Genomic DNA, 9183 nt, shown 5'->3' on the forward strand with positions numbered 1-9183 from the left:
TTATTGTATGAAATAAGTTTCATCACAGCTCAAGCACTGCAGAGGTCATGGTTCAAATACTGCCGGTAGATAACGTCAGGCTCTATGGTGACCACTAATCACCCAATTTTGTTTTTTTTTATGAAATAGGAGGCAAACGAGCAGACGTATCACCTGATGGTAAGCGATTACCGCCGCCCATGGATACCCGCAACACCAGAAGGTTTGAGTGTAACTAGGGCGGCAGTAATAAATAGGCCGAGGCCAAGCGTTCATTTAAGGAAAGTACCTATCGCCTGATCCTGACTCTTTGAGCAACTGGAATGCCAATGCGCGAGATTAACTAACTTTACGCAAACATGACTATTCTTCAATAAAAGGACTTAACCGTCCTAATTTCCCTATTAACTTAAGTTTTCTTTGTTATTGAGGACTTATTCGATATAGATTCAGACGCTGAGCTGTCTTTTCTGGTATTACCGAACATTTTGATTTGAGCGCAGCGCTTGTTGAAGGATGATGCTATGCAATGCTGTGTAAGGAAGAACCTTCGAGCACCATTTGCATTTGCACTATTTCCCCTCTGTCGAAGCATATGAAAAAAAAAATGAAAATGTTTATTTCTGTTAAACAATACAGATTAATTTATAAAGGTTAGAATCTCCTAGTAGGTATATACATTACCTGTTACCTGTAATGGCTCCTCTATACGATGGGCCAGCGCCGGCCACTCCAAGGGACGCAGCCCTGCGGTAGAATGAGATAGCAATATCACTTGCTCCCTCTAACGCATAAATGCGTCCTTTGGAATGGCCGGCGCTGGCCCATCGTGTAGAGGAGCCATAACAGGAAATACCTACAGTACTGGGCGTACACACAACTAGCGCTCTGCGTGTTGTGACACATCCGTAATAAGTACACAGAAAGAGATCGAGGTGTGCAAGATTTGTCTTCAACGTATATCATTTACTATGTATTTGTGTCGTCATTACAGATTGGATTTTGTATGTAGTGAGACTAGTGAGTGAGAAAGTGCGACTACACAGTTTTTCCCCGCATAAAATGGCAGAACAATTTGATACAGTAATCGCTTCGCCATCGCTTAGCATCGTCGGTCATCGCTTAGGCTCTTCCGACGTGTCGGAAGCCGGTGTCCATCGAAGGTAAGAACTGTCAGATGACAGACAACTTTAAAAACAGTTCGCTATTCTTATATAGTAACGCGACGTAATGTGTATCGATAAATTAAGTAAGTAAGACTTTTATTTCTACTATTTCTCTCTTTTACTCGCACTATTTAAACGATAAACAAAAATTGCTATGACGTATACAATCTACATATCGTATCGTATCTTGGTCTAACTCTAACAATAATGTTGTATTTATTAATATTAGAATTTAACACGTAACAAACTAGTTTCTAAACGTTTTACAAATCCTACATTACCTAAACCTGTACAGAAACTAACCCTTCACGCGCTAAAACTAACTAACTATAACTAAACACTGAATACAACCCGCAAGGTTTGAACTGCGCACATTTGGCATAAATTACAAATACTCCCTCTAGTGAAAGAAGAGCCTAACTAAAAGGTATACCACCAAAAACGGTCTCTGTAAAGTGTCGCCAAGTCTCTAAAATGCATCGATTTTACTGGTGAAAAGTTATGTCTATGCTGTGTGTGCATTACCGGGCGTGGTGGGGGAAATACAAGTAATAACCTAATAACAATAAATTAGTGAAATAAAAGTATTACCTATTTCATGGACCGACATCTTCAGACAATTGGACAACGTCACAGTCATAAAAAAATCCTAAGCCTATACTTAACTAGTGATGAATGAAAGCTTCTTTAATTTTTGGCAAAAATATTTTTAGTATAATTGAATTCTGCGTACCTACCAATAAAGAATCCGCAGAACCAAAAGTTCAACTCGCTATGTTGATCTTGTTGGTGGCTCTTTCACACTGTATCTGTTAGCCGATTTACATTACAAGTGTAGTAAGTAGCTTTGGTCTAATAATTAGCACTCTTTTTAGAGTTCCGTACCCAAAGGGTAAAAACGGAACTCTATTAGGGTTCGACTCGGACCAGGGCCATTATAACGTGAGTCATTCATTAGTCTCCATATTAATTTTAATTCAGAAAAGGGTATATAGATTGGTCTTGGCTCGGGCACTACTGAGCCCCCCAGTTACGCCGCATATAACGTTTTGGACTGAATTCAGCAATATACTGCGAATTGCTTCTGAAATTTAAGGAGCCCCGCATTATATCTTAATTTCGTCGCATTTCGTGAATTTGCATTTAAACATTTAAAATTATAGGGTAAGGGGAAGTGTTGCTGACCTATTAGGGGTATTAAAGTTAGAAACGTTGATAAGTTAAAATTGATGTTTTACCTCGCTTCGCGTAAAACGGGTTATGTTAATGATGTGTTTTTATTGGAAGCGTAAAGTGTGTCATTTTACTAACGGCTTGATTCGGAAAATTAATTAGATATCTATTAGACATCAAGAAGTTACGATATTGATAATTTAAAGATATTTGTAAGGTAGATATGTCAAATTTGACGTTTCCGCGATTCTGGACGTCCTCTTGAACGATTTCCACAAGTTATGACTTCTTAGATATCCAAGTCACATCTAGTCGATATCTAATGTAGATCCCAAAAATCTCTAGTTCGTCTCTAATCTTGCAATTATCTCATTTCCCGATTACGCCTGTAAGTCATCGCGAGCTATGCGTTACGCTTGTAGCCGTTAGCGTGTTTTTTCAGCTTTGTAGCCAAAAACGCCTATGAACAGAGAACCACACAGAACGGAAAATTACATACATTACACTTTATTGTAGATTCGTATTAATTCCGCCCAGAATAAGGAGCTCTTCAGACTTATCAAATTTTATAAAAATCTAACGAAAAAAACTGGCTCTTAATGGCCCTGATAATATTTAAGCACTAGGTAACTGCTTTACATCAAGCCAATTCGTCCGCCTTATCAACATGCTTTTACACAATGTCCAATAGCAATTACTTATCATATTATATAGCTATAACTATTTATAATACGGTATAACTTGTAATAACAATCATCTACGTAACTGGTCGTTGTTAAGATAACGTGGTCCAACCACAATCACACTCCTTAACAACATGTTTATATTACAGTAGAATCCGTTTATTATGACTCCGCTTATACTGACCAACCGCTTAGGTACTATGACGTAATTACTGTGCGAAATTTGGTTTTCATATAAAATTCTTTGTGACAAATTCAGATAAGATGACTTCGCTTACAGTGAAAAACCGCTTACTATGACCTAAAAATCCTATTTCCAAGAAATTATGTCCGGTTATACTGACACATTCGCTGGTTTTCGTGGCCGTCACCACATCTTTCCCTTCGATGACGTTTGGTGCGTTCGTGGCGTGTAAGGTATTTTAGTTTTACAAGTTGGTATTTGTTACAAGTTTAATAAAACTCATTTCTCATAAAGGAATTTGAGATTAATTTGGAAAACAACTAAAATAAGAAGTTGTACAAGTATGTTTTATATGACATCCGCTTAGTATGACGTGTTTGTCACTTCCCTTCGATGTCATTATAAGCGGATTCTACTGTATATGGACAATAATATCAAGCTCACTTATCTTGTAACATACGACGCCAAATTGCTAATATTCTTATTTACGATAGGTCGTCTAGCCACCAATAACATTAATCATTTCAAAATATAATACAAAATGGCATTCTCTATCAGTCAACTATAGAGCTTATTTTTTAAAAGTACTCAGTAACTTATAAACTTATTTATTGTTACACTCGAGAGCAATGAAACAGGATCTTCGAGAAGTGACAAGCTATCATTGCTCAATAGATTGAGAGCACATTTTATATCAAAGACATATAAATGTAACTTCGTATAAAGTCTAAGGAAAAAAGGTGCCTTCGGAAATCAAGAAAAAGTCATTCTCGGATAGGTGCCGCACAGACCTTTAGCCTATACTCGGCTAGATTGCGTGACGACACCGTTTCTTATTTAACAATTTTAACACATACATATACATCAGTGAATGAACATGGATAAAAACGATATAAAAATAAAAAATCATCATTCATCCATAACATATAAAAAATTGAGTTTTGGTCGTGTATCGATAGATGGCAGTAAATTTACTGTGACTACAAAATTTACTATGACAGGACCCCTCTATACTAAACCGGCAAAACATAGCGCTCAAATGTACCTATATACCTAAGACCCATGTATACCTATGTTTCACAAATAAAGCATTCTGATTCTGATACTATCTATTCTTTTTGTTTATATGTACCCAGTATCTGGCACGTTTACCCCACGCGCGTTGAACGCACTAATGTCCTCGAACAACGGTTCTAAGTTACAAATGTAATAAAACAATGTTTATTCCCCGCGTGCCTGAGGGCCTACCGCGAACCACGTTCGACGTGTTGCTTCTCTGTCGCACTTGTAAATTCGTACGTACATGTGACAGGGAGGCGACACGTCAACTGTGGTCCGCGGTAGGCCCCCTGGAAACTGTTATTGTTTGGTCACCCTAATTCCTGCATGAGTACCTAGGTAGTTATTAAGTATTCCATTTTGTCCTTCATAATGGAATGTTTTATTTACAACAGAGATATATATAACTCCGTATAAGATAAATAAAGTCTAAGAAAAAAACGTGCCTCATAAATCAAGAAAAAGTCATTCTCGAATAGATGGCGCACACACCTTTGGCCTATTCTCGGCTAGATGGCGTTGGCGTTTGATATTTAACAATTTTAACACATATCAGTGAAAGAACATGGGTCAGTATGGAACAATAAAAATTAAAAATCATTTATCCGTAAACATATTTTGATTAATTTATACATTTTCAATTTTATTTTAAGTTTTAATCGTGTGTCGATAGATGGCAGTAAATGTACCGTGACTATAAAATTTACTTTGGCAATAGCCCTCTATACTATATATTCTCTTTGTTTACAAGCTCAAGGCTTGAGGTCATTTTGAGTCAGCAATTCGTCTCATAAAAACCGGGAGTCGGACACGCGCACGAAGGGTTCCGTGCCATTACGCAAAAAACGGCACAAAAATTAACGTTTGTTGTATGGGAGCCCCACTTAAATATTTATTTTATTATGTTTTTAGTATTTGTTGTTATAGCGGCAACAATAATATGTAGGTACATCTGTGAAAATTCCAACTGTCACTAGCTATCACGGTTCTTGATGTGTATGTCGGCGGCCGATCGTAAGATCAGGCATATCGTGAAATTCCTTGGCATATCGTGAAACGTGAAAATCTTTGACTCATTCTCTGAGTCGACGGAGCCCCGCTACGCGGGGCTCCTATCTCTGGGCAGTTTGCCCTTCGGGCATATGAAGCAACCTAACGAACCTATCCTACCTATATATTGATTTAATGTGACTATCGTCAAAACATTACATCTTAAACGGTTTACTAACGAATGGGCCAAAATCGTTTCCCAAAGTATCACATCCCAAACTATGTTTCCCAAATTATCATTTCCCAAAAAAATGTTTGGCAAAACAACTTATCGCAAATTTTCAGTTAGCAATAGTCTTTTTTGGCAAGTTATTGTTTAGCAAATAATTACTTGGACAAGTTTCATTTTACCAAATATTATTTAGTCAAATGTATCATTAAGCATAACTTACATGTCCCAAAATATTGCATGGCATACAATTTACATACCAATAAAGTGGAGGCTGCAGAATTTTATTTGTCTAGTATTTAACTGATCATTACATATACATAGTAAAATGTAACGTCAAAAAAAAAACATTCTTACTGCCAAAAATATGTAGTAAATGATAACTAAAATTAAAACTCCATTTTAATGTAAAATGACAACCAAATTTGTTACATCTTGCTATTCTATTAAAGCAAATAACACCAAAGTAATCATTGTAACCCAAAAATAGTAAATAACTACCAATATTCAAACCACATTTTAGTTTAAAATGTCATGCAATTTTTTTACATCTCGTTATTCTATTAAATTAATTAATCCACTTCGATGACCTTTTTTTAGTACATAGAATTTCGTTTCTGTAAGGACCGCAGTTCTAACTTAACCTAACCCACTTTTCTAATAGCATTTCGATTCTGTGAGGGTGACAGTTCTAACCTAACCTAACCCACTTTTCTGATAGCGGTTCCGTTTTGTGAGGATCGCAGTTCAAACCTAACCCAACCCACCCAAATTACGTAGAATTTAACGTACCTATTATAACATAACAAAAAGTACTTTAAATAGAGATGCCTATTTGTCAAATTTGCGAAGTGACAATTTTGACCAAACATCTTTTTGGAATATAATATTAGACAATAAAAAACGTTTGCTAAATAAGTTTTTGTCCTAATAACATTTGACAAAGTAAAATCATGCCAAATGATAATTTGACCAAATAAATTATATGCGAAGTGTAACTTTGCTAAAGGTTCCTTTGGGAAATGAAACTATTGCGATAAGTTTGTTGGGAAGTGAAATTTGGCGAAATGTATTTGGCCGAAACGAAAGTACACCATCTTAAACATTACGATCTGCCTAATCTTACGATCGGCCGCCGACATGTATAAGAAATCATTTACGCTCTTTTTACAATACATAACTAATTAGCTTAACTTTAAATACTCGTATTTGTATGGCTCTTTAATATTAAATCGGCGGACAAACTTTATGCGTAGGTACGCCATAATTTTAAAGTAGTACGTAGTCTTTTCCCCAAAGCAGGAAATCATCACTAAGCACCCCCAATTTATACCCCCCATATCTCCATTTTTAGCCAACTTTAAATTCCTGACTGATGTCGGGCTGAAATTGATGGAATGCGCGCGGAGTCATTTATTGGGCCCGATAAAGCTATGGGGGTCATTTGTTAGCTTTTGTTTCTGCACTTAGACCCCTAACCCCCCTTAGGGGGGTTGGAAAGCATGGGAGGGTTTTCAGGGTTTTGAAAAATAGGAAGTGTGCGAAGTTTGTGGTTTTTTTTAAGGTTTTGTTTATTGCGTGTTTCAAGGCAGCATGATCAAAGTAGGTTCGATTATTATTAATATTGAGCATAGACTTTTTTTATACTTTTATAATGGAACTCCTATTTTTCTGACATATATTTTTAAGTATATGCGTTATATGTATAATGTCATAATGTGAGATATATTATGTAAGTATGTCTCTATTGTCTTTGTTTATGTTACTGTACATTAATTTTATTGTAAACTACGAGTATGTAATGTGTGCAATAAAGTGTATTAATACCTATTTTAATTTAATTTACAATATAATAGGTAAGTATGTTTACAATAATAGCGCCTAATATAATAATACAATAGTAGCGCCTGCAGGGGTGGCTCACTCCGCGATTTCGTCGCTTTGCTACAGATAGGTAGCTAAAAGTCCATCCGTTCGACCCCAATTTTGGTGTTTGCCATAAGCCGCGCGTGGCGTGGCATCTGTGCTGATCGCGACAGACGCGTTTTGTTAGAGAGTGAGTTGTCTGTACCTAGTACATACTATTATTTATTCTGTGGCGCCTGTTATAGACGTGGTTTTTGCTTGAAAGAAAGAAGTTCTGAAGAATAAAATCTGCAAAATAAAAGAAATGTTTATTACTTTCTTAGACGTTTCTCATAGTAGGTTACTTCTTTGCTTCGGTCATTAATGTCATTCATTACATTATCAATTTATTTTCGTTTTCACTGTTTTGCTGCGTTTTTTTTTTACTTGTAAAAGTATGTTTTTGTCTTGTACTTAGTAACGTATTAAATATTGACATGGAAAAAGTATCCAAAAACATGTATACATGACCTATACATTAAAAGGTACAGTAGATGACGATATACATATTTAATACATAATAAAATTTGTACCTTGATTAACATATTTGTGTTTAATGCCATCTAGCGGAATAGTTTGTAACTACCATCATTGTTACCCTAGCTTTTAAAGAGGCTGCTTCTAAATATTTCTTTCCATAGTGTTTAGTTCAGCTCACATGGTAGAGATGGCGCTAAAGTAAAAATTACAAATATTTACATTGTCATGTTATTTTACTGCTAATAGTTATTTTGTCTAGTAAACATTGCATTAGCAAAAGCATCTTTTAGTCGAATACAATAAGAGTATCACAATATTTTATACAATTAAATACTAATGTTGAGTTAACATGGTTCAGTGTGAAAAAAATATCTGTATCACTATACAGAAATATAATTTATTTATTTTTATTAAAATAATAGAAGAACTAAACCTTGTGTACTAAAATTATGAAACCAAAAAGATAACTATGCGACCGTGACAGGACTCGAACCTGCAATCTTCGGATCCGAAGTCCGACGCCTTATCCATTAGGCCACACGGTCCTTGTACCATGTAGGCGAAAATACGGTTGAAATACTAAAATAATCGATCACTACACATTAGAGTGGAAAACTCTTTTTTATACAGTTGCTCAAAAAGTGCTACTTTACGTAGCTGTTTAGCGTGCGGAAAGTTGGTTATCTCGAACTAGTGCTTTTTACTTTTCCAATTTTTTTAAATTTATACTTGTTCCAATTCACGACTATTATTGATGAGTGTTAATATTAGTTTCCTTTAAACGTCGTAATCAGCATAAAAACCTACCGTTAATGTAAGAATACGAAAAATATTACATATTTCATATTTAATTACTTACCTCTTCATCATTATAACACGTTTATTTTTTAATATTCAATATTGAAAATTCCGTTCTTAATAAGTTGACTGAATGGAACGGAATAGCTGCCAAACGCCCATAGATATAATATACTTAAAGACGACGTCTAACCGAGCTGTCACTGTTACCACTTTTGTTTAGTGTACGATTAACAATGTTTTTCTTATTTTTTCGCAACTGTATTAAAAAACGTCGTTCGATACACGTGCGGAAATGTCATTCTTCACTCGTCCCGAGTCTTGCCACTCGCCTGCGGCTCGTGGCAAGATATCTCGGTACTCGTGAAGTAATGACATACCTTCCGCACTAGCAACGAAATGTACTATTACAATTTCCGTTTCATAAAAATATATTATGATTCATGATATAATTATACTTTTATTTTTTATGTTTTGGTTTTCTATACTAGTTTGCTGCGAGGTAATGAACTTTAGAATGCTATTTTTGTATGATTC

At 35.5% G+C, this 9183-nt stretch overlaps 1 non-coding gene across 1 annotated transcript; it reads right to left on the reverse strand.

Annotated features, from left to right (window-relative positions):
* Positions 1-8320: 8320 nt before the first annotated feature.
* Trnar-ucg (transfer RNA arginine (anticodon UCG)) lies at positions 8321-8393 on the reverse strand. The gene has a single exon. It is a non-coding gene; the product is annotated as a tRNA-Arg (tRNA).
* Between the last annotated feature and the right edge of the window lie 790 nt (positions 8394-9183).

The sequence above is a fragment of the Cydia fagiglandana genome, chromosome 4 (assembly GCF_963556715.1).
Source record: "Cydia fagiglandana chromosome 4, ilCydFagi1.1, whole genome shotgun sequence".
Taxonomy (NCBI): Eukaryota; Metazoa; Arthropoda; class Insecta; order Lepidoptera; family Tortricidae; genus Cydia; species Cydia fagiglandana.